Raw genomic sequence first — 25,430 nt, 5'->3', positions numbered from 1 at the left:
GGAATCTTTCTTTTAAATGGAAGCTCTTACCTTTTTTTATATAATTACTCTGGGTTTTTCACCCAAGAGATTGCACTTTTTGTTTGCGTTATATTCAGCCACAGAGGTGACCGGCTTGGCCCTTGAAAAAAGAAAAGCCTGCCTTCTGAACCCTTCTTCCACTTTGCCCGCCCACCCTGGGGATCACAAGCCCAGACTTGCCACCCGGTAGGGAAGAGAGAAAAGTCAGGAACCTCCCCTCCACATCGCCCATGTCACTGGCTTTGCTGGGGCCTCCCGGAGTCCCCTGGCCTGTGGGTGCAGAGGCAGCCTCTCATTGCTGCTGACACCCATGACGGTTTGCCGCAGTGAGTTCTCTGCTCCCACATCAGCCATGCGCTGCTGTTTCTAGAGCTTCTGGCCTTTGTCCCTTGCGAAGGATCAGGGCCCCCCACAGCTGCCCTGGAGTGGGGCCTGGCTGAGAGACAAGGTGGTGCTGGGGGCCGCCAGAGGGGCCTGGAGCAGGTGGGGAAAACTGCCCATGGTCTGACTTCCCGGGCTCCCCTCCAGGGGAGTCCAGCAGAGGACTTGCCCAGGAGAACGGTTGGCACCAAAGGACTTTTAAAAAGGGGTGTTTTTGTTTTGTTTGTTTGTTTTTGCGTACATGAGCTGACTCAGTGCAGGTTTTATATCCTGGCAACTTGCAGTCACATTCCAGTGACTTTCAAGGGCCAGTATATGGTGAAAATTACTAAAAATTTCCATCCCTTTCAATGCCTTAGTTCAGCACGTAGGCTCAATCTTTTGCCATTTTTGAGTTTTGTGTGCTATGCTCCCACTTCACTGGGTATGAACCGTGAAATGGGCCGAGTCCTGGCCACTTTGTGAGTTCTTTTGGTTTTATAAGGTATTTCAATGTACATCCTACTAACACTCCATTTGCAAACAGAACTCATGTTGTCATCCCCATTCTTCCTGCCCTCCTCCTCTCCCCCTCCCCCAGCTTTAAAGCTCTGTGGAGAAGCTGGATGGCAAGACAGACAAAGGTACACTTTTCCTGCTAAATTAGTGGTGGCACAGGAATCCTAGCACTCGGCCTTTTCCCTCCCCATCCCAGAGGAGCTCAAACCACTTGCTTTCTACATAACAATGTCACTTCCATTCCCAGGGAACATCTTTGCATAGAGAATGGAAAATGCTGCAAATATTTCTAGATCCTTGCCTGTTCCCCTCCTTCCCCCCCCCCCCCAACCCACCTTGAGAATAACGGGCCCAGGAAGGAAGGGACACAGGCTTGACAGCTTAATTCCAGATGTGCTTGCTGAGGATAGAGGCTGGGAGCGTCTCTCGTGGAGCCTGCTAGGGCTCTTGGCTCTCAGCATAGGGCCTGTCATTACTGGTGTCCGGTGAGGGGCCCCGAGAGGATTTTGTTTGACAGATGTGTGCACCTGAGTGGTAGAGTAGCCAGTTCCCCGGAGAGGGAAAGGCAGGCTCAGCTTTCCTGGGAAGCGACTCCTCTTAACTGCCAGTTGAAAATCTAGTAGAATTTTGAATGAGAACCCCAAGGCTGAGCCCTCTGCTAGGGCAAGGAAGATGCAGGGGCAAAGCACTAGGAAGATGCAGGGGCAAAGCACTAGGAAGATGCAGGGGCAAAGCACTAGGAAGATGCAGGGGCAAAGCACTAGGAAGATGCAGGGGCAAAGCACTAGGAAGATGCAGGGGCAAAGCACTCAGATCGCCAAGCAGGGAGGAGAGAGGGACGAGGAGGGTTGCCTGGCAGCCCACCACACCCTGCCCAGGCTTCTCATCACACCACTATGGAATCTCTGCAATGGTTTCACATGACACACGCATCATTGACTGTGCAGGATGTCAATCAGTTTGGGTTTGCTTTATTTTATTTTATATATATATTTTTTGGTATCCTGTACATTGCAGTGGGTGTGAAGATAGTATTTTAATATTTGTACAAAGTTTAATTTAATTTTAATTGTTCTATGTATATAACTGCATTTCTAAATAATAATAATAAAAAAAAAAAGTTCTTATGAAGGCAGTTGTGAGAGATGTGATCCTTCCAGAAAGTTTTTGCAGCAACCCTCCTGTGGGCAGGAGCTCATGAAGGGATGAAGCGCTAGCTCTGGGGAGAGAGGTACCTGGTAAGAGGAGACAGGATGAAGGTACAGGGAAGAGAGACCACAAACATAAGTGGAAATACATCACTTCTCTTTTTTTTTTTAGTGCTCTTAGTGTGCCCCCCACTGCGCTCAAGCTGGGATTGGGCAGTGAGCAAGACCGTGAGTTTGGGGCCTGCGTGGAATTCCTAACGTATCAGGAAAGCAGACAGTCACAGCACTGTGCAGTGACGGCTGTGATCACCGAAGTTATGTTGGGGGACAGTCAAACACCTTTTGGATGAAATGCCACGTGAGCTGAGATGCGAAGGGCCAGAAGAGTGAGGCTGCAGAGCAGGACACGGTGTGTGTGTGGGTGTGAAGGTAGCAGAAAAGCACATTCAGTTTGAGAAACTGAAAGGAGTCTAGGGCCGCCGCAGACAGGGCTGAGGGCAGAGTGGCTCAGCACCGGCTGAGCGAGGTAAGCAGAGGCCAATGGTAGGAGGGCCCGGCCAGCCAAGCTGGGAAGTTTCACTTCATCCTAAGGGCAACAAGTGCCTTAATGGTTTTAAGTAATAGAATGACTTAGTAAGCTCTGGTTTTGTTTTGTTTTGTTTTGTTTTTGGAAGCTGTCTCCGTCTCTTAAGAAGAATGAATTTAGGAGGATAAAACATAAGTACCTGGAGACCATGTAAGAAGTTGTTGGTCTTGTGGGAAATAAGGCAGTTTGAGCAGCTAGGTAAACAGCAACACCATTCTCTGAGATGGGGAAATGGAAGGCACAGTTTGGGGAGGAGAAATGATGGAGATCTAGAGGTGAAAGGGCAGAGGACATAGAGGTGAAGAGATCATCATTGCCAGGTAGGAGAGGCCGACAGACAGTACTTGAGCAATTGCAACAGGTAGTAAGGGTGTGAGTAGAGAGATGTACAGGGTACTTTGGGATTGAAAACCAGGCCACCCTTAAATTTGCCCTCAGGGTAATGGTCAGGATGTGTTTTTCTAACACACAGTGTCAGGTGGGAAAACATTCTAGGGGCATCTGTGCCAAACACCCAGTCTCAGCCTCAGAGCACCAGTCCTCAGAAGGGTCCGCACAGACATGACTGCCATTAATTGCAAGGAGAGGAAGAGAAGAGTATTGTACCAATAAGAGTAATGGTGATAAAAGCTGATCGTTAAAAAGCACTTACTCTGTACCAGGCAGGGTTCTAAGTACTCCGTGTGTATAAACTCATGAAATCCACACAGCAGGTCTACAAGGCGGGTACCATCCCTGCCCAGAGCCCCAGACCATATAGAATGAAAGTGAGGCCTAAAGAGGTGAACTAACTTGCCCAAAGCGGAGCCAGGATTGAATTCAAACCCAGATACCCGTGCTGGAGTGATCCCCTCCCCTGGCCCGTTCCTACCCCATCAGACTCTTGCCTGCCTCTCCAGGCCCTCACCCCCTTCTTTCTGCCTTTCAGAGTCTCTGTCTCACCAGAGAGCTTCAGGTAGAGGAAAAACACTAATTTCGGGGCAGGGAAATGGCACACTGTTCACGAGGATAATAAACTACTCTCATCTCAAAGGATGGGACGCACCCATCACTGTTTCGGGAGGAGGCATTTAAGCTATGCAGAAATGTGATAAGACATAAATTCACAAAGCAGCGGGAGTTGTTCCTCTACAAGAAAAAACACAGGAAAGATTGCTTGTTTCAGTGAGAGGTAAGTTGTCTCTGTCGTTGGGAAATAGGTGCAGAAACATGTCCCATCAGGTAAGGTATGCTGGGTAGTCTTGTCAAAATGGGGTCAACCGCAGGCTTGCGGCCTTTCTCTTGAACAGACAGATGAGGGGGACAAAGGCAACAGCCCGAGAAACCTGCAGAACTGCTGGGGGAACGGCTGTCTTTGAAGTGGTTGCCTCAGGTTGGAAAGTGGATGGGAGGAGAGAAGAAGAATTTCCTGCCCTGCTGCTGAACCCCTGCCTCCCAATTTGGAAAGTGGAGACCTCTAGACAAGAACAAAAGTAGTAACAGTTTCTAGGGCCGGGCTTTCTCAGACCACTTAAAATATCTTTCAGTACGCCAAAGTAACACAGACATTTGAGAAAATTCAGAAAGGACATTACAATCACCCATAATTCCACCTCTTGCTGGCAATGTTGTTCTAATCTCATAAAATTTCATTGACCTCATTTTTAATGGTTGTATAGTTTTCTGTCATGTTGGTAATTTGGACTTCCAGGTTGCCAAAATTATTTTTTAATTTTTATAACCAGTGGCTTGATAGTGTTTTAAATTATTTCTCTGGAAATGAAACTTCTAGATCAGAAGAAACACACATTTTAGAGTCTTTTGATATATCTCAAATTGCCCACCAAGGAACTTATTCCAAATTATGTTGTCATTGGCAGTGTTCATTTTCCTAACAACCTCACCAGCATGGGGAGTTATCATTTTTAAAAATATGCTAGTTGACAGAAAATGGTGCTTTGATTCACACTTGTTTCATTATTCCTGAAGTTGAATTTTAAAATATAATTTGCTTACTCTTTGTAACAAAGACATATATCGAAAACTGTCCAAGTTTGACGTCCGAGACATCCATGTTTGAGATGAAAAATCAAAACCGCGATTCCTCTTCTAAATTAAATAATGCATTATATATAGAGAGAAAGATAGATGATAGATAGATAAATTCCTGAGGAAAGGAATTAATCTGAACCTGGGCAAGACATGACACGTTCCCAAGACGGGCCCGGGTTGCTGCTCTAAGCTCTGTGGTGGTAGAGGAGCATCACAGGGCTTGGGGACCATCCCGTCCCACGCCCAGAGGTGGACAGCTGTTTGGCATTTCAGATTTCCCATGATGCCCTACGGCCCCCAGAAAAGGAAATTTCACAACATAGGAATGTCATGAGCAGCCCATCTGGGGCAGCTTTAACTGTCCCTGAGCCTGGGGTGGCAGACGATTCCCAACTTGGCAGAAAACTGAGGTGGTTTCGGCAAGTGTGGACTTCCCCCCGGCAGAGCTTTCTGTGGGAGCAGGTAGTCCAGCCTCCAACAAAGGCAGCCTGCTTGCAGGTTCAGCCTGCTGGCTGGGGCTGAACATCTGGGGTGATTTAGGGTGTGTAAAGGAAGGACTTTGGCTCCACACAAACACACCAAGCATGGGGGCAGCTCTGGCTTCTGGGGTGGCCTCTTGAAGCCCTTGAACATCGGCTCCAAAGACTTTTAGAGACTTTGGTGCTGTAGCCTTTCTATGGGATGGCCATTCCCACTCCTGCTCTAATCATTTGTTCATTCATGCATTTGCTAATTCAGTCAACCAAAAAAAAAAAAAAAATTTTTTTTTTTAGGATTCACTTTACACAAAGTCTGATACTAGATTCCAGGGGCACAGCAGTGAATAAGACTCAGTCTTGGCCCTCAGAGTTTGCAGACTAACAGGGGAGAAAAGAGATTAAATAGCTGCCTGAAACTTAAGGCAGAACTTAAAGAAAGAAATCTAATGGAGCACCAGCAAAGTGCCTGGGGAGTGAAGAGGGAAGAGTTCATTTCTTTGGGGGACGAGCAGAGACTCCCTAGGGAAGGTGCCGTTTGCTTTGCATTGTGAAGGATGAATTGTGTTTTAACACTACAGGTAGGGGGAGTAAGTCAACAAGGAGCTGTGGAAACCACAAGGTCCTCCTGTATAACACAGGGAACTATATTCAATATCCTATGATAAACCATAATGGAAAAGAATATGAAAAAAAGAATGTACATATGTATAACTGAATCACTTTGCTGTATAGAAGAAATTAACATAACATTGTAAATCAACTATACTTCAATTTTTTAAAATATTAAAACTGAAAACAACAACAACCAAACAAGGAAAAAACCCAAGGAGCTGTGGGGTGGGAAGTATGAAGAAGAGGACTCTCCAGACTGTAGAGACCTGGGAGTGTAAATTGGTACATTCTCTGTGGAGAGCAATTTGGCAACAACCATCAAATTACAATGCAGCTCCTCTTCCCTTCTCTTACTGAACAATTCAATTCTAATGCCATTAAGTGGGGGCAGAGTTACATATATCAGAATGGGAAACAGAACAAACACCATGAACCCTGCAGTGTCAGATTGGAATGGTAGGTTTTCATGGTTTCAATCTACATAAATAGATATAGAAATATAGGTATAATGCACATATGCATGTACACACACACACACACACACACACACACACACACACCCTGATATTCCCTAGCTCTTTCCAGAAGGTTTGGGAGCAGTGACACTTCAATAGCAGCGAGCACATCTAGAGTTCAGATCTTGGCATTTAAATACTGTTTTTCACTAAAAGGAACCAGGGCTTCTTGGAGAAATGGCTGTTTCCAGAGCCCAGGCAGGAAGATTACTAGATGAGCCTGCAATATTTTGTTGTATTGAGCAAAAAAAGTGCTCAAGAAATCATGGGTACATGTCCAAAGGACTCCCTCTTGAAGGGGCTTCTACTGACCAAATCAGGAACAATATGAGCATCAAAGTAAAGTGATGATAATATAATAGATCATAATCCATTGACTACAATAGGAGACCATGAGTCCATATAGATAAACAGAAGCCTGGTAGACATTACTTCATCCAGGGGGACAAATCAAAATCATGCACCACCTGATAGAATGCAATGAGAGAACCCAGCATCACTTCCATAACATGCCCTGAAATGCAACCTAAATCTAATCATGAAAAAATGAGACAAACCCAAATTGAGTGATATTTTACAAAATAACTGGCCTGTAGTCCTCAAAATGCCAAGGTCGTACAAGTCAAGGAAACACTGAGGAATTGTTCCAGAGAAATGCAAGGCATGATTCTAAATTAGATGCTTTTGCCATAAAAGACGTTATTGGGACGACAGGCAAAACCTGAATGGAGTGTGAGGATTAGATGGTAGTAATGTATCTGCGTTAATTTCTTGTTCTGTTGGTTATATTGAGGTTAACGCAGGAACATGTCCTTGTTCGTAGGAAATACATGTTAAAGGGGATCCGACAGCATACTCCCCAAATGGTTCAGGAAACTTTCTGTAAATTTGTTTCTAAATAAAATTATTTACTTAAATTAAAAAATATTACAATACATTCTTTGACCTAGAAATTCTACTTGCAGGAATTTTTCTGAAAGATATCCTCGCATAATACATGGAATATCAAAAGTATACAAGCTATTCATTGCAGTTGTCTAATAAAGCCAAAATTTGAAGATAAATAATCATCAACATAGGCTGGTTAAATACATATGATACATCTGAACATAAAGAATACAGGAAAAAAAAAAGAGAGAGAATAAAATAGCTCTGGACTAATCTGCAGGATACACTGTTGTAAAAAAAAAAAAAAGCCAGATACAGAAGAGGGTGCTGGAACGCTATCATTTGTGTACAAAAAAGGATTTTTAAAATGTGTCAATGTACATCCTTTTCTAGGCACAGAGGATCATTCCAGATATGGTCAGCATTGGGTGCCTCTGGGGACGGAGCATGACTTGGGAGGAAGGGTCATTTTCTACACCTTTTGTACTTTTGAATTTTGCAGCAAGTGAATATATTACCTGCTCAAAATTAAATTATTTCTTTAAAAAAACAAAATGCATGATACCTAGGTACAGAGAAAATATTCACAAAGAATTTTTGCAAATGTATCTGATCTTTTCTCTTGTTACAAATTAGTAATTTGCCTTCTGGGAAGGGACACACAGCTCCCCAAAGAGCTTTACTTAAGAACAATAAACAGTATTCATTGCCTGTTATTTCCATCTGCCTTCCTGGAGAAAATAAAAATTATGGCTTGGAATCGTTCATGTTATGAACTGAACTGTGTCCACCCCCACGAATGCATATGTTTTTTTTTTTTTTAATTTATTGATTGATTGATTGACTGATTGATTGCTATGTTGGGTCTTTGTTTCTGTGCTAGGGCTTTCTCTAGTTACGGCAAGCGGGGGCCACTCTTCATCGCGGTGCGTGGGCCTCTCACTATCGCGGCCTCTCTTGTTGCGGAGCACAGGCTCCAGACGCGCAGGCTCAGTAGTTGTGGCTCACGGGCCTAGTTGCTCCGCGGCATGTGGGATCTTCCCAGACCAGGGCTCGAACCCGTGTCCCCTGCATTAGCAGGCAGGTTCTCAACCACTGTGCCACCAGGGAAGCCCACGAATGCATATGTTGAAGTCCTAACTCCCAGTACCTTGGAATGTGATTGAAATTGGAGATAGCATCTTAAAAGTGGTAATTAAGTTAAAATGAGGTCATTAGGGTGGGTCCTAATCCAATAGGACTGATGTCCTCATAAGAAGAGGGAATTTGGACACACAGACACAGAAAGAAGACGATGCGGAGACACAGGGAGAAGATGGCCACCCACAAGCCAAGGAGAGCCTCCTGGGACAGGTCCTTCCCTCACGGCCCTTGGAAGGAACCAACCCTGCCGACACCTTGATCTTGGACTCCAGCCTCCAGAACTGAGACAATGAATTTCTGTTGTTTAAGCCACCTGGTCTGTGGTACTTTGTTACAGCAACCCCAGCAAATTAATATAACATTCAATTTCCAAAGGGGGCTCTGACCAAGGCTCTCTCCCACAGTTACGTATCCAGGGGGCAGACAGCGTGGAGGAAGCTAGTGAGGGAAATGGCTAGGAAGATATGACGGCCCCAGCTGGAGCAGGACTTTGCCTGCCGTCTTAAGGATGTGGATGTGATTCCCTAGGCAAGTGGGAGCCATAGAAGGATTTTGAAGAGCAGAAGGACAGGCTCTGAGTATTTTAGAAAAGAACTTGGTGGACAATAAATTAGAGTGGAAACCTAACCAGGAGGCCACTGCAGGCATCCTGGTGAGAGAAGGAAGAGCAGCTCTCGGATGATTAGACCAGAAGGTGGGCTTGAGTTAGTGTAGAAGAAATGAGACCATTGCTCACATATTTGGGAAGATCGTTCAGGTTAAGAGGTCTGAGGTCTCTGTGGTTGACTGTACTGTATAGGAAGGAATAAAAAACAGACAGAAAGGTCGAAAAGACTGTACAGGTCTTTTGAACTACATGGGTTTGAACTGTGCTGGTCCACTTATACATGGATTTTTTTCAACAGTAAATACCACGGTACTACATGAGTTGAATCCACAGATGCAGAACCTCGGATACGGACATTGGACTGTAAAGTTATACTCAGATTTTCCACTACTGGGTATGGGCACCCCTAACCCCTGTGTTGTTCAAGGGTCAACAGTACATCTCTATGGTGGAGGAGAAAAAGAGGAAGAACAGAGAAATGCACAAAGGGCTTTGATTGGAAAGAGAGAATGTAGGGAGCTGTGCAAAGGGTCCAGGAGTATGGGGCTGAGGGACCAGGACCCAGGGAAGGGTCCATCAGACTTGTCCAGGGGGAGAATCAAAGCCTGTTCTAGGGAATCGCTTCTGGGGTGAAAAAAGAAGTGGTTGACCTCCCATAGGAAGATGTAGGGGAACTCGAAGGACCAGAACACAGCCCATCTGGGAGGGCAAAACCCAGGGAGGTGGGGAGGTTGAGGGCAATAATTTGGCTCCTCTGATTTCTCCCCACAGCAGCTCAAACTCGGAGGCTGGGAAGGACAGTTTGCAGGTGAAAGGATCTGATTTCCTCCCTCTGATAGAACAAAAGCCAACTCTTTGGGAAGAACTTAAAAAGTTGATGTCTGTTCCTTGTCTTGGCCTTGGGAGCTCAGCCCATGGTGAGGGAGCCGGGATGGCTCAGCCTGCTGGCGCCATCTAATGTCAGACTAGACGCTAGTCCTCTGCCGGTCAGAGAAGGGAGGCTTAGGCCAGGCGGGTGGGATAAACTGGAAAGCTGAGATGCAGCCTGCAGCAGAGTTTTGGACACCTGTGGCCTCCTGGGGCGGTGGAGAGGGAATGTGACCAGGAGTTCATGGGCAATGACCCTGGGACTCTGCATTAGTTTACTAGGGCTGCAGTAACAAATCACCACGAACCGGATGGCTTAAAGCAACAGAAATTTATTCTCTCACATCTCTGGGGGCTAGCAGTCCAAAATCAAGGTGTCAGCAGGGCCTTTCTCCCTCTGAGAGCTCTAGGGGGAGAATCTTTCCTTGCCTCTCCCTAGCTTCTAGTGGCTGCCAGCAATCTTTGTCGCTTGTTGTTTTATAGATGCATCCCTCCTATCTCTGCCTCCATCTTCTCTGTGTCTGTGTCCAAATTTCCCTGTTTCCACCAGTCATCAGATTAGGATCTACCTGACCCAGTACGACCTCATCTTAACCTGATGATATCTGCAAAGACCCTATTTCCAAGTGAGGTCACATTCACAGGTATTGGGGGTTAGGACTTGAATGTATCATTCTGGGAAACGCAATTCAACCTACAACAGACTCCTTTCATCCAACAGATTTTCCCTGAGCGTCTGCAAAGTGCCAGGCCTGTGCTGGGGGCGGGGCTTGTGGAGCTGAAGGTGTGGACACTGCTGGGTCCTGGAGGTTTTCGTGTGTGGCTCTTTAACAGTCTTGTCACTGATCTGTGGCCTCCTGGTTCACCCTTGACTCCTCAGCACCCAGCAGGGCAGGTCCAGAGACTCATTATTTCACTGAAGTAGGAAAGGAAGATGGAGGAAGGGCAGGAGAGAGGAAAGAAGGGCTGCAGGAAGGATGAGGAGGGAGACAGCACAGGGGAAAATAGGGGGGAGTAGTGCAGGACCACTGACTAGAGCTTTGCAGAGCAGGTGACATTTAATCTGGGACTTGAGTTTGCTCAGCAGAAAGAAGGTGAGCAGGGGAGGGGCCTTCTGGACTGAGCTAAAATTGTGAGCCATGGCCTAGAAGCCTGAAAGAGGCTGTGGTGTTGGGGAGCAGGGGGGAGTTTGGTGTGGCTGGAAGGGAGGGCGTGTGTGTGGGGATGTGCTGCCCAGTGGCATGGACCTGGAGACTGCTCTATGGTAAAGGGCTGGGAGGGACATTCTCATGACTTTAAATGCTACCCTGTAGGTGGAGGGGCACCCTAGGAGATTTTAAAGCATGCTCTAGGTGTCATAATTATCAGGGGTAGAGACTGAAGCAGGGAGAGACTCGTGAAAAAGGGGGTCCAGAGGGCCTCCTAGATAAAAAGGGAAATTTCCAATCACAGAACTGCCTTCACTTTCTGACAGCCCCTAGGCCAGAATAAAGCCATGTTGCCTTGAAACTTACCTCAAATACTTAATACAAGCTTCCAAAACAAGCCCCTGGTAGCATCTTCTTCCTCAGGTGTGCAAGCTCCTTCACGGCAGCAAATACCAAGAAACCCCTTCTGTGTGACTTTAGGTGCCTTCTCTCATAGGCTGGCTCTCATAGGCTAGCATAGCTAAGTGTCTTTTAATTCCTAGTTTGCTGAGTGCTGTTAATAATGAATGAGTGTTTAATTTTATCAAATGCTTTTACTGATAGAAAAGATAAGGGGTAACGTGTTTTTCTTTAATCTGTTAATGTAATGCATTATATTGAATAGTGATAGAATTGATCGCTATTAAACCATCCTCATATCCTTGCTAAACCCAACTTGATTATAAGAGCATGTAGCCGTGTGTGCCTGTTTTAAAATACACTGCTGTTTTTGTTTAATTGGCATCTACTGCCAATTTAAAATTGTCACTCGTGTGCCCGTGTGTCTTAAAATACACCGCAGTTTTTGTTTAATTGGCATCTACTGCCAATTAAAAACTGTCACTCACCATCTGGTTCTGCAAGACTGAAGTCACTATCCCCTGCCGTCACTGACCCTCAATACACTCTGAAAGGAGTTCGGGGTGGAGATCAGGACTGAGGCCCTCTGTGCTCTGAGAAAAGCTGGCAGAACAGGCCTTCAGATACTTAGATATTTTCAGGAGATTTTATGAGCTCAATTTCTTGCATCTTCTCATATCTAGAAAAGGACTAAAATTATTAACAGAGGCATCTGCTCCTTGTGACTAGCAGCGACCTTTGGCCGAAATGTGTGCTTGGCTGCATGTACCCCCTTCACTAAAATCATATATATACTGATGCCCTCCCCCTCCTCTTCAGAGCAGTTCCTCAGGGCTATCTGAGAGGCTGTCTCCCGGGCTGTAGTCCTTATCTGGCCCCAAATAAAACTTAACTCACAACTCTCATGTTGTGCTTTTTTTTTTTTTCAGTTGACATATATTCGTAAGTGAAAACGGTCTGAAAATTTCTTTTCTTGTCCCTGTTTGCTACCAGAGCTATACTAACCCCGTGGAACAATGTTTTGTTGACTTCCCTCTTTTTAATTTTCTGAAACTGTAGACTACAGAGTTTATTGGCTCTTAACAGTTGGATAAAACTGGCCTATAAAACCATATGTGCAATTTCCTGAATGAGTATTGATTTAATTTGATTTTCCATTTTATTGAGATAATTTTGGTGATTTTTTTCTATAAAGTTATCCATTTAAATATATGTTTTCCAAATTTATTGGCATATAGTGTTTTGATTTTTTAAAATTTTACTACCTGTCATCATGTACCTTTATTTTTTTTTCTGTTTTTAAATTACTACAAGCATATTGTTTAAAACACAGAGAAGGCATTACTGAGCCTGCGCGTCTGGAGCCTGTGCTCCGCAACAAGAGAAGCCGCGATAGTGAGAGGCCCGCGCACCACGATGAAGAGGGGCCCCCACTTGCCGCAACTAGAGAAAGCCCTCGCACAGAAACGAAGACACAACACAGCCAAAAATAAATAAATAAATAAATAAAAATTAAATAATGTATAAAAAAAAACACACACAGAGAAGGCAAGTAATAATGGAAAAAGCCATCTGCCTTGCCTCACCCTCCCCACACCCACTTCTGCTCCCCAGAGGCTCGGTATATAACCATTCCTGCTTTTGTACTCCTGGTGTTTCCACCTCTCCCACTCTGCCACCCCTCTAAATAGGTCACTGATACTGACATTTTTTACTTACCTACTTTATTTTTATTTTTATTTTTTTTGAATTTTATTTATTTTTTTATACAGCAGGTTCTTATTAGTTATCCATTTTATACATATTAGTGTATATACATCAATCCCAATCTCCCAATTCATCACACCACCCCACCACCACCACTTTCCCCCCTTGGCGTCCATACATTTGTTCTCTACATCTGTGTCTCAATTTCTGCCCTGCAAACCGGTTCATCTGTACCATTTTTCTAGGTTCCACATATATGCGTTAATATACGATATTTGTTTTTCTCTTTGTGACTTACTTCACTCTGTATGACAGTCTCTAGATCCATCCACGTCTCAACAAATGACCCAATTTCAGTCCTTTTTATGGCTGAGTAATATTCCATTCTATATATGTACCACATCTTCTTTCTCCATTCGTCTGTTGATGGGCATTTAGGTTGCTTCCATGACCTGGCTATTGTAAATAGTGCTGCAATGAACATTGGGGTGCATGTTTCCTTTTGAATTATGGTTTTCTCAGGGTATATACCCACTAATGGGATTGCTGGGTCATATGGTAACTCTATTTTTAGTTTCTTAAGGAATCTCCATACTGTTCTCCATAGTGGCTGTATCAATTTACATTGCCACCAACAGTGCAAGAGGGTTCCCTTTTCTCCACACCCTCTCCAGCATTTGTTCTTTGTAGATTTTCTGATGATGCCCATTCTAACTGGTGTGAGGTGATACCTCACTGTAGTTTTGATTTGCATTTCTCTAATAATTAGTGATGTTGAGCAGCTTTTCATGTGCTTCTTGGCCATCTGTATGTCTTCTTTGGAGAAATGTCTATTTAGGTCTTCTGCCCATTTTTCGATTGGGTTGTTTGTTTTTTTAATATTGAGCTGCATGAGCTGTTTATATATTTTGGAGATTAATCCTTTGTCCATTGATTCATTTGCAAATATTTCCTCCCATTCTGAGGGTTGTCTTTTTGTCTTGTTTGTAGTTTCCTTTGCTGTGCAAAAACTTTAAAGTTTCATTAGGTCCCATTTGCTTATTTTTGTCTTTATTTCCATTACTCTAGGAGGTGGATCAAAAAAGATCTTGCTGTGATTTATGTCAAAGAGTGTTCTTCCTATGTTTTCCTCTAAAAGTTTTATAGTGTCTGGTCTTACATTTAGGTCTCTAATCCATTTTGAGTTTGTTTTTGTGTTCGATGTTAGGGAGTGTTCTAATTTCATTTTTTTACATGTAGCTGTCCAGTTGTCCCAGTACCACTTATTGAAGAGACTGTCTTTTCTCCATTGTATATCCTTGCCTCCTTTGTCATAGATTAGTTGACCATAGGTGCGTGGGTTTATCTCTGGGCTTTCTATCCTGTTCCATTGATCTATATTTCTGTTTTTGTGCCAGTACCATATTGTCTTGATTACTGTAGCTTTGTAGTATAGTCTGAAGTCAGGGAGTCTGATTCCTCCAGCTCCATTTTTTTCCCTCAAGACCACTTTGGCTATTGGGGTCTTTTGTGTCTCCATACAAATTTTAAGACTTTTTGTTCTAGTTCTGTAAAAAATGCCATTGGTAATTTGATAGGGATTGCATTGAATCTGTAGATTGCTTTGGGTAGTATAGTCATTTTCACAATGTTGATTCTTCCAATCCAGGAACATGGTATATCTCTCCATCTGTTGGTATCATCTTTAATTTCTTTCATCAGTGTCTTATAGTGTTCAGCATACAGGTCTTTTGTCTCCCTAGGTAGGTTTATTCCTAGGTATTTTATTCCTTTTGTTACAATGGTTAATCTGAGTGTTTCCTTAATTTCTCTTTCAGGTTTTTCATCACTAGTGTGTAGGAATGCAAGAGATGTCTGTGCATTAATTTTGTATCCTGCAACTTTACCAGATTCATTGATTAGCTCTAGTAGTTTTCTGGTGGCATCTTTAGGATTCTCTATGTATAGCATCATGTCATCTGCAAACAGTGACAGTTTTACTTCTTCTTTTCCAATTTGTATTCCTTTTATTTCTTTTTCTTCTCTGATTGCCGTGGCTAGGACTTCCAAAACTATGTTGAATAATAGTGGTGAGAGTGGACATCCTTGTCTTGTTCCTGATCTTAGAGGAAATGCTTTCAGTTTTTCACCATTGAGAATGATGTTTGCTGTGGGTTTGTCATATATGGCCTTTATTATGTTGAGGTAGGTTCCCTCTATGCCCACTTTCTGGAGAGTTTTTATCATAAATGGGTGTTGAAATTTGTCAAAAGCTTTTTCTGCATATATTGAGATGATCATATGGTTTTTCTTCTTCAATTTGTTAATATGGTGTATCACATTGATTGATTTGCGTATATTGATGAATCCTCGTATCACTGGGATAAATCCCACTTGATCATGGTGTATGATCCTTTTAATGTGCTGTTGGATTCTGTTTGCTAGTATTTTGTTGAGGATTTTTGCATCTATATTCACAAGTGATATTGGTCTGTAATTTTCTCTTTTTGTAGTATTTTTGTCTGGTTTTGGTATCAGGGTGATGGTGGCCTCATAGAATGAGTTTGGGAGTGTTCCTTCCTCTGCAATTTTTGGAAGAGTTTGAGAAGGATGGGTGTTAGCTCTTCTCTAAATGTTTCATAGAATTCACCTGTGAAGCCATCTGGTCCTGGGCTTTTGTTTGTTGGAAGATTTTTAATCACAGTTTCAATTTCATTACTTGTGATTGGTCTGTTCATATTTTCTATTTCTTCCTGGTTCAGTTTTGGAAGGTTATACCTTTCTAAGAATTTGTCCATTTCTTCCAGGTTGTCCATTTTATTGGCATAGAGTTGCTTGTAGTAGTCTCTTAGGATGCTTTGTATTTCTGTGGTGTCTGTTGTAACTTCTCCTTTTTCATTTCTAATTTTATTGATTTGAGTCCTCTCCCTCTTTTTCTTGATGAGTCTGGCTAAAGTTTTATCAATTTTGTTTATCTTCTCAAAGAACCAGCTTTTAGTTTTATTGATCTTTGCTATTGTTTTCTTTGTTTCTATTTCATTTATTTGTGCTCTGATATTTATGATTTCTTTCCTTCTGTTAACTTTGGGTTTTGTTTGTTCTTCTTTCTCTAGTTCCTTTAGGTGTAAGGTTAGATTGTTTATTTGAGACGTTTGTTGTTTCTTGAGGTAGGATTGTATTGCTATAAACTTCCGTCTTAGAACTGCTTTTGCTGCATCCCATAGGTTTTGGATCGTTGTGTTTTCATTGTCATTTGTCTCCAGGTATTTTTTGATTTCTTCAGTGATCTCTTGGTTATTTAGTAACGTATTGTTTAGCCTCCATGTGTTTGTGTTTTTTACGTTTTTTTCCCTGTAATTCATTTCTAATCTCATAGCTTTGTGGTCAGAAAAGATGCTTGATATGATTTCAATTTTCTTAATTTTACTGAGGCTTGATTTGTGACCCAAGATGTGATCTATCCTGGAGAATGTTCCGTGCACACTTGAGAAGAAATTGTAATATGCTGTTTTTGGATGGAATGTCCTATAAATATCAATGAAATCTATCTGTTCTATTGTGTCATTTAAAGCTTCTGTTTATTAATTTTCTGTTTGGATGATCTGTCCATTGCTGCAAGTGAGATGTTAAAATCCCCCACCATTATTGTGTTACTGTTGATTTCCTCTTTTATAGCTGTTAGCAGTTGCCTTATGTATTGTGGCGCTCCTATGTTGGGTACATATATGTTTATAATTGTTATATCTTCTTCTTGGATTGATCCCTTGATCATTATGTAGTGTCCTTCCTTGTCTCTTGTAACATTCTTTATTTTAAAGTCCATTTTATCTGATATGAGTATTGCTACTCCAGCTTTCTTTTGATTTCCATTTGCATGGAATATCTTTTTCCATCCCCTCACTTTCAGTCTGTATGTGTCCCTAGGTCTGAAGTGGGTCTCTTGTAGACAGCATATATATGGGTCTTGGTTTTGTATCCATTCAGTGAGCCTGTGTCTTTTGGTTGGAGCATTTAATCCATTCACGTTTAACATAGCTATTGATATGTATGTTCTTATGACCATTTTCTTTATTGTTTTGGGTTTGTTTTTGTAGGTCCTTTTCTTCTCTTGTGTTTCCCACTTAGAGAAGTTCCTTTAGCATTTGTTGTAGAGCTGGTTTGGTGGTGCTGAATTCTTTTAGCTTTTGCTTGTCTGTAAAGCTTTTAATTTCTCCATCGAATCTGAATGAGATCCTTGCCGGGTAGAGTAATCTTGGTTGTAGGTTCTTCCCTTTCATCACTTTAAATATGTCATGCCACTCCCTTCTGGCTTGTGGAGTTTCTGCTGAGAAATCAGCTGTTAACCTTATGGGAGTTCCCTTGTATGTTATTTGTCATTTTTCCCTTGCTGCTTTCAGTAATATTTCTTTGTCTTTAATTTTTGCCAATTTGATTACTATGTGTCTCGGCGTGTTTCTCCTTGCTTTCATCCTGTATGGGACTCTCTGCACTTCCTGGACTTGGGTGGCTATTTCCTTTCCCATGTTAGGGAAGTTTTCGACTATAATCTCCTCAAATATTTTCTCGGGTCCTTTCTCTCTCTCTTCTCCTTCTGGACCCCTATAATGCAAATGTTGTTGCATTTAATGTTGTCCTAGAGGTCTCTTAGACTGTCTTCATTTCTTTTTATTCTTTTTTCTTTATTCTGTTCCACAGCAGTGAATTCCACCATTCTGTCTACCAGGTCACTTATCCGTTCTTCTGCCTCGGTTATTCTGTATTGATTCCTTCTAGTGTGTTTTTCATTTCAGTTATTGTATTGTTCATCTCTGTTTGTTTGTTCTTTAATTCTTCTAGGTCTTTGTTAAACATTTCTTGCATCTTCTCCATCTTTGCCTCCATTCTTTTTCCAAGGTCCTGGATCATCTTCACTATCATTATTCTGAATTCTTTTTCTGGAAGGTTGCCTATCTCCACTTCATTTAGTTGTTTTTCTGGGGTTGTATCTTGTTCCTTCATCTGGTACATAGCCCTCTGTCTTTTCATCTTGTCTATCTTTCTGTGAATGTGGTTTTTGTTCCACAGGCTGCAGGATTGTCCATCATGTACCCTTTAATATTTCTCAATTCCTAAAATTGTTTACTCGTGTGACTTTCACTTTTTTCTTGAGCAGTCTCACCAGAGGCTTGTTATTAGTTTTATTTTTCTTAGTCAGGTTTATTAACGTCTACTTTTTTTACAGTAAAATTCACCCTTTTTCATTTTTAGTTTTGACACTCATACAATCATGTAATCACCGTCACAATCAAGATTGTTCCATCACCCCCTAAGGTTCCTTTGTATTCCTTTGTAACCACCCCTCTCCCACCCTAGCCCTCGACAACCACTGATCTGTTTTCTGTCTTTATTAAAATTTTGCTTTTACAGAATGTCATATAAATAGAACCATGCATTATGTAGCCTTTTGAGTCTGACTTCTTTTACTTAGCATAATGCATTTGATTTTTGTCCATATTGCTATGGGTATCAGTAAGTCCTTCCTTTTTATTGTCAAATAGTATCCCATCGTATGGATGTACCAGTTTTTTAATTCATTCACCGGTCAAAGGACATTTGAGTTGTTTGCATTTTTGACTAATGATGTTGAGCATCTTTTCATGTGCTTATTTGCTATTTGTCTTTTCTGGTAAAGTGTCCATTCAAATATTTTGCCCATTTAAAAAACTGGGTTGTTTTCTTTTTAAGTTTTGAGACTTATTTTCTATTCTGGATACAAGTCCTTTGTCAGATACGTATTTTGCAAATATTTGCTCCTTGGTTTTTTATTGTTGTTTTGTTGTTTTCTTTCTTAACAGTATTTTTCAAAGGGCAGAAGTTTCCAATGTAAATGAAGTTCATAAGTTAAAAAAAATAAATTAATAACCAGCTTGGAGGTTTGTTAATCCCTCTCTCTTGGTTTTTTTTTTGTTGTTGTTGTTGTTGCTGTTGTTGCTTTCTATTTCATTAATTTATTGTTATTGTCCCTTTTAAAAATTTCCTTCTTTGGTCTTAATTTAGGTTTATTCTGTATTTCTGTTTGGCTTCATGTATTGAGCACAACTTACTTATTTTAATTCGTCTTTCAGTAAATGCATTTAAGCCTACACATTTCCCTCCATATACCACTAGCTACATTTCAAAAGATTTGATTAGTAGTATTTCCATTGTTCAGTTCTTACTAAGTGTCATTTCCCCTTTAACCATGAGTTATTTGAGAGTAAATTTTTAAGTTTTCAAATATGGATTAAAAACACTTTGTTTTAATTATTGGTTTTAAATTTAATTGCATTGTGTTTAGTAGAAACAGTGATTAGTATAACAGATTATTTGAAATATCTTGAGATTTTCTTTGTGACCTTACAACTGGTCAGCATTTATGATGCTTTTTTCACACTTGAAATAATGTATACCTCTGTTTTTTGGTGCAAGGTTCTGTATTCAAGCAAAATACTTTGAACGATACCATAAGTTCTTTTTTTTGGGGGGGGATTGGTTCTTTATCCCCTTTCCCTGAGTAGCCCTCATGTCTGGATATCGGTGAGCTTGGGCGTGCCACTACTGGGTGGAAGGATCATAATTGGAGGCCCTGGAAAGACACCCCCCCCCCATGCACTTTCTCCCACTCCCAAAACCACCTCAGCCCTGGTCTGCCCTTCTCCCTCCCCCTCCTCAGTCTGGCCTCTAGCGCGGGATGAACTTGGTTGGGGTGTCACTCGACGCCCACTAGGGGCTGAGGCGGTTCCAGTGCGCAGGCTCCGAGCACTGGGTAAAAGCGGAGCTGGCGAGTCCAACGCCGTCTCGATGGAGGAGCGAGAAACGGAAGAAGTCGGGGGGAGAAGCAGCAGGAAAAATACAGCCATAGTCAGCGCCGCCTCCCTGCCACCGTGTATCGGGGTAAAAAGCTGCTGTTGCCGTCGGTGCAGTTGCCGTCTGTGCCTCCTACTTTGGCCCCAGGGAAGGATTTCCCCGCCGGCGGGACAATGTGCGGGGATGGGAGCGGGAATTCCTTTATCGATACCGTAAGTTCTTAACTATTAGCTAATAGTATTATTATTTTCTATTTTATAATTTTTTTTCTGCTTGATCTATCCAATTCTGAGAAAGGCTGCTAGGATCTCTGACTAGGCCTTGTGATTTGTCAATTTCTTTTTATAATTATGTCAGTTTTTGCTTTCTAAAACTTAAGGCCATCTTATTAATTATCTATTACTGTGTAGCGAATTACCCCCCAAACTTAATGGCTTAAAACAACAATACATATTTACAGTCTCACAGTTTTTGAGTCTGGGATTCAGAAATGGCTTAGCTTGGTGATCCTGGTTTGGGGTCTCTCATGAGTTTGCAGCTCTCAGCTGGGGCAACTGTCCTCCGAAGGTGAGCCCAGGTCTCGGGGACCTACTTCCAAGCTCATGCACGTGATTGGCAGGTTGGTGCATCAGTCTCCCCCCATGTGGACGTCTTTCGGGCTGCCGGAGTGTCCACGTGACATGGCAGGTGGCCTTCCCCAGAGCAAGAGTGTGCAACACAGAAGCTGTGATGTCTTTTATGATGTGGCTTTCGGAACCACATACCCCACCATATTCTACTCATCAGAAGTGAGTCGCTAAGTTCAGCCCATATTCAAGGCAGGGGAGTTAGGCTCCACCTTTTGAAGGAAAGAGTGTTAAAGAATTTGTGTGCATATTTAACAATGATTCAGCTGTTATTCAGTCTACCCAGGCTTATGATGTCCTCTTCTTTTTTTTTTTTTTGGCTGCACCATGCGGCATGCAGGGATCTTACCCTGACCACAGATCAAACCCGCGCCTCCTGCAGTGGAAGTGCGGAGTCTTAACCACTGGACTGCCAGGGAAGTCCCGATGTCCTCTTTTCTTAATGGAGTATTGCTTTATTATGTACTTTTCCTCTTCATCCCCTATTAATTTTTTTTAACAACTTTATTGAAATATAATTGCTTTACAATGGTGTGTTAGTTTCTGCTTTAAAACAAAGTGAATCAGTTATACATATACATATGTTCCCATATCTCTTCCCTCTTGCATCTCCCTCCCTCCCACCCTCCCTATCCCACCCCTCTAGGTGGTCACAAAGCACCGAGCTGCTCTCCCTGTGCTATGTGGCTGCTTCCCACTAGCTATCTATTTTACATTTGGTAGTGTATATATGTCCATGACACTCTCTCACCCTGTCACATCTCACCCCGCCTATTAATTTTTTTAACACCATATAGTTTATTTGTTTATGTAAGGTTGCTAAGCCAGCTTGTCATCCCTTTATTTTCAAATTTTCTTTCCGGTTTTGTTGTAGGTCTCTCTCATGAGTAGCATGTTACTGGATTTGTAGGACTATGATCTGATAAGTTCTTTTAATATTTGAATTTATTATGTTTATCTTCCTTAAAATTATTAATACATTTGGACTTATGTCTACTATCTTATTTTGTATTACCCTTTTATTGTTCTTCACTTTTCTTTTTCTACTTTCTTTTGGATTGAAAATGTTATCAGTTTTCTATAATCTCTATTTTTCCCTTGTCTAGTTGGGAAGCCATAAAATAGTATTTCCATTCTTTAGAGGTCACCAAACTTTTTCGAAAAAAAATGGAAATTATTATATCCATCCACCAAATATTTCACAGACCACTGCCTGTCTTGAGATTTTAAAAAACTCTACTTTTGTTATACATTTCTAATTTTATTGCTTTGTCATCAAAGTACAGTCTGAACGGTAAAGATCCTTTGGAATTTGTAGAAGCTTCCTTTATGGCTTACTATGTTGTTTTAAAGGTTGCATATCTCAAAAAGTATGTGTATTCCTTTTTTCCAGGTTCAGAGTGCTATATATGGCTAATAGCTCAGTCTATTAATTATATTGCTTGGGCATAGAGGAGTGCGGTAATATTTCAAAGTACAATTGTTGACCTACCTATTTCTCCCTGAAGTTTTGTCAATTGTTGCTTGCCCTGTGCCAAGAGGCTCTCCTGCACTATCACAGACACAAGCCACATTGGTTTTTCAGTGTGTTTATTTAACTTTAATGCCAAGCTCTATTCTTATTTGCTCCATTTGGATAGTTTATTGCTCAGGCACATGGTCCTCCTTCAAATTAAAGTTAAAATCCTGGTGAAGGTTAGAAATGGTTCAAGTTAATAAAGTGGCAGTCAAACACTGAAAATGGATTAGGTAATGAGGGATAAACCTGTTTCCGAACCTTTATAGCGCTTTCCGGGATCTGTGACTTCATGTCAGCTCTGGTGAGAGAGACAGAGTGCTGTGCAATTTGTCCACCAGGTGGCGCGCACTAAGCACATAGTTAGGAATGGGGGATTTTTCAAGTGTTTTTGTGTGTGTGTGTTTGTGTGTGTGTGTGTGTGTGTGTGCTTACCAGACCAGGAATTTACAATAACAGAATGTATAATAAGATCTGGATTGAATCATTTGCATCTTCTTTTTTTTTTTTCTGGAGAAAATCAGATAATCAATTCAAAGGATGAAACAAATGGTTTGGTTCATTTATTCATTCAGAAACATTTTCATGTGTTCTTTCCCCTTTTGTTAAAAAAAAACCCACCACCCAAACATAAATGTAGTTAAGGTATTTAATCCATTACTTTTTTCTGTAATGTAATATTTATGTTTTATTTTAAATTTAACAAGGATGATTTTATATTCCCGCTGCTGAGAAATATGACGCGTTCATTGCTTTAGTTGTTGAAACAAAAAAACACTGAGTTGTTGCATTTACATTATCACCCCCCCATTGTTGTTCACTTAGGATCCTTTGAACCATAATTATAAAGGTTCTGTTGCTATGTTGAAAATGCTTATAATACGGCAGGCAACAAAAAGAAGGCATAAAATAGATTTGCTTTCATTATAGCCATGTAAAGACATGCGCTCATATGGATGAAGGTTGGAAGGGGACCACGGAGAAATAAACATGTGGCTTTCTTAGGGGACAGGAGTTTTGTGTGTGTTTTTTCTCTCTTACAAATCATACACTGTTGCTATAATAGTTTGATGAGGAATAAAAAAAAGACGCCAAAAATACATATGCTTTCATATACAAAGTTAAATATGAGACAAACTTCACTGTGTTTCTCTTCTGGCCATTATTATTTGTTTTATTCCATGATTTTTTTTTTATTCCATAATTCTTGATGAAAATAATTTTGTTGTATAGAAAAAGCTGGTCTTCAGAAATGATCTGCTTTAGTGGTCAAATGTACCGGGTCTGCCGCTATTGGCAGCCTGGGTCTCCTCTGCTGCCTCGGAATAAGAACAGGACTGTGTGAGGGTTAAGGGATCTGTATCAATTAGGTGAAATAATCACTTTACATTTATTCAAACTTAAATGCAAGAAGTTAAAGCCTTGCCAAAGGAGAGGGGCGTGTCTCCCCAGACTTTTCTCTGGACGGCACCCCGTAGTTGAAGCCACCTGCAGGAGTGGCAACAGGGCAGCTTTGTTGCTGGTGCCAGGCTGGTGCATGGGGAGGGAGGCACCTCCTGGCCTCCCTCTGTGGCCCTCCCTGCAGCTGTCACAGCAGAGGTGCTGGTTTTCCTGCTGCCTGGGGGCTGGAATCAACAGGAGAACCGTGTCCATTCACCTTGGGAGTCAAGTTTGGAAAGAAAGAGAAAGGTGAAGGCTTCAGAGGAGGGACGTCTCTGATTAGCTTCTCCCTACTGGGGAGACAGGTCTGGCGGGCCAGGTGGGCGGGGCAGGGCCTCGGGGTTTCCCACCTGGCTGGCTTCATTGCCCATGGTGCCCTTCCCATAGGTCCAGGACTTTTCCTGAGGGGCCAGCACGGGGTCCTGCTCCCAGGACGTCTTGTCCCTGCCAGTCTCACCTTCTTGGATTGCTCTCCAGGCCTCTGCACTCAGCCCAAATATCTGCACGCTGTCCTCCCCACCCCGAGGATGGAGAAAGCCCATTTTACAGATAAGGAAACTGAGAAGGGCTTTATCACGTTCAGGATAGGAGAATTCCCTCAACCAGCCAGAGGTTGGTTTCAACCAGAAAGAGGCTCCTTTCTTTGGTGCAAATACCTACTTGTTCTGGGGAAAATACAAACGGCATAGGCCTCGTTGAATCATTAGGAGCTGGAGTCTTGCTCTGAAGAGGGAGGACCCGGTGTGATCAGTGGTTAGACTGTGGGCTCCCTAAAGAGGGGGACTGGCTAGGTCATCTCTGTCCCCCAGGGTCCAGTGCAATGGCTGGCTCCTAGCTGAGAATTAATAGGTGATAGTAACCACCGTTATGTCAGAAATCATATGGGAGCACGTCCAGGCAATGCTGTGAGGCTGGCGCTCTCACTAGCCCCACCTCACAGCTGGGAAATGGTTCAGAGAAGTTAGGTAACTTGTCTAAGGTGAGCAAGTGGCTGAGGCTGGGATCTGCATCTGTCAAAAGCATCTGAGGTGATCCTGGTACAGGTGGTCCCTTACCTTGAGGAAACATTGTCCTAAGGACCTGGGCATTTCCTTTCTAATAAGTGAAGAGTATTGGCTTGAGCCTGATTTGACCACATTGAGTTCAGTGTTCCCAACCCCCAGCAAGGTGGGTAGCCTGGGCTCAGGGACCCTACATCCTCCTCCAGGGGTTACCCTAGCTAGCTGTGTGACTTTGGGTCAGTTATTCGCCTTCTCTGGTCCTTAATTTCTTTATCTGTAAAGTGAGAGGATTAGGCTAATCCAGTAATTCTCAAACCTTTTGGGGTTTTTTTTTGGACCTCACTTCCCTGCAGCACACACATCTTACCAGCACTTTCGCTGCCTCTGTCAGCCTGCATTCTCCTCTCCTCTCTTCTCCTCTCAAAATAAAGTGACTTCAAGAGCCACTAATGAAGGGAGACCCACAGTTTGGAAAACTCTAGACTAAATGATCTCCTGACATTCTGTGAGTCTATAACCAAGGGACCTGTGCTCAAATCCCCCGGGGCCAGGCTGCTGGGGTTGGGGGAGGGGGAGGGGGTGACCCAGCAGCCGGCGCCCACAGCCAAAGGGTCTGCAATCTTCAGATGCTCTTAAACAAGTCCCAAAATACAATTTTTAAAGTGAAATCCCCTAATTTTTCATTGTTAGCAGTAATAACTTTGGTTTTAGACCAAATGTTAGAAGTTTATTATTTTGGTTTTTAAATACTGTGCAAGCAAAAAAGAAAGAAGGAAAAGAAAACAAAAAGCCTGAAGGGCCAGAAGTTTTAGTTCTCTGTGTAAGAGATCAATCCTCTTTTTTGTTTTTGTTTTTGTCCCCCCACACTTGCTGGCCTGTCCTGAGTCAAATCAATTCAGTGGAATCACACAGAAAGGCCTGGGTTCTAGAACAAGTTGCATGTTTGCTTAATTCACTGCCTGCCCTTCCTCAGCCCCCAGTCTCCTCTGCGACCACCTCTCCCCCGTATCCTT

Source organism: Balaenoptera physalus (assembly GCF_965194825.1).
Source record: "Balaenoptera physalus genome assembly, chromosome: 2".
NCBI classification, from domain to species: domain Eukaryota; kingdom Metazoa; phylum Chordata; class Mammalia; order Artiodactyla; family Balaenopteridae; genus Balaenoptera; species Balaenoptera physalus.
The sequence above is the reverse complement of the archived record's forward strand: the minus strand, read 5'-3'. Positions refer to the sequence as shown.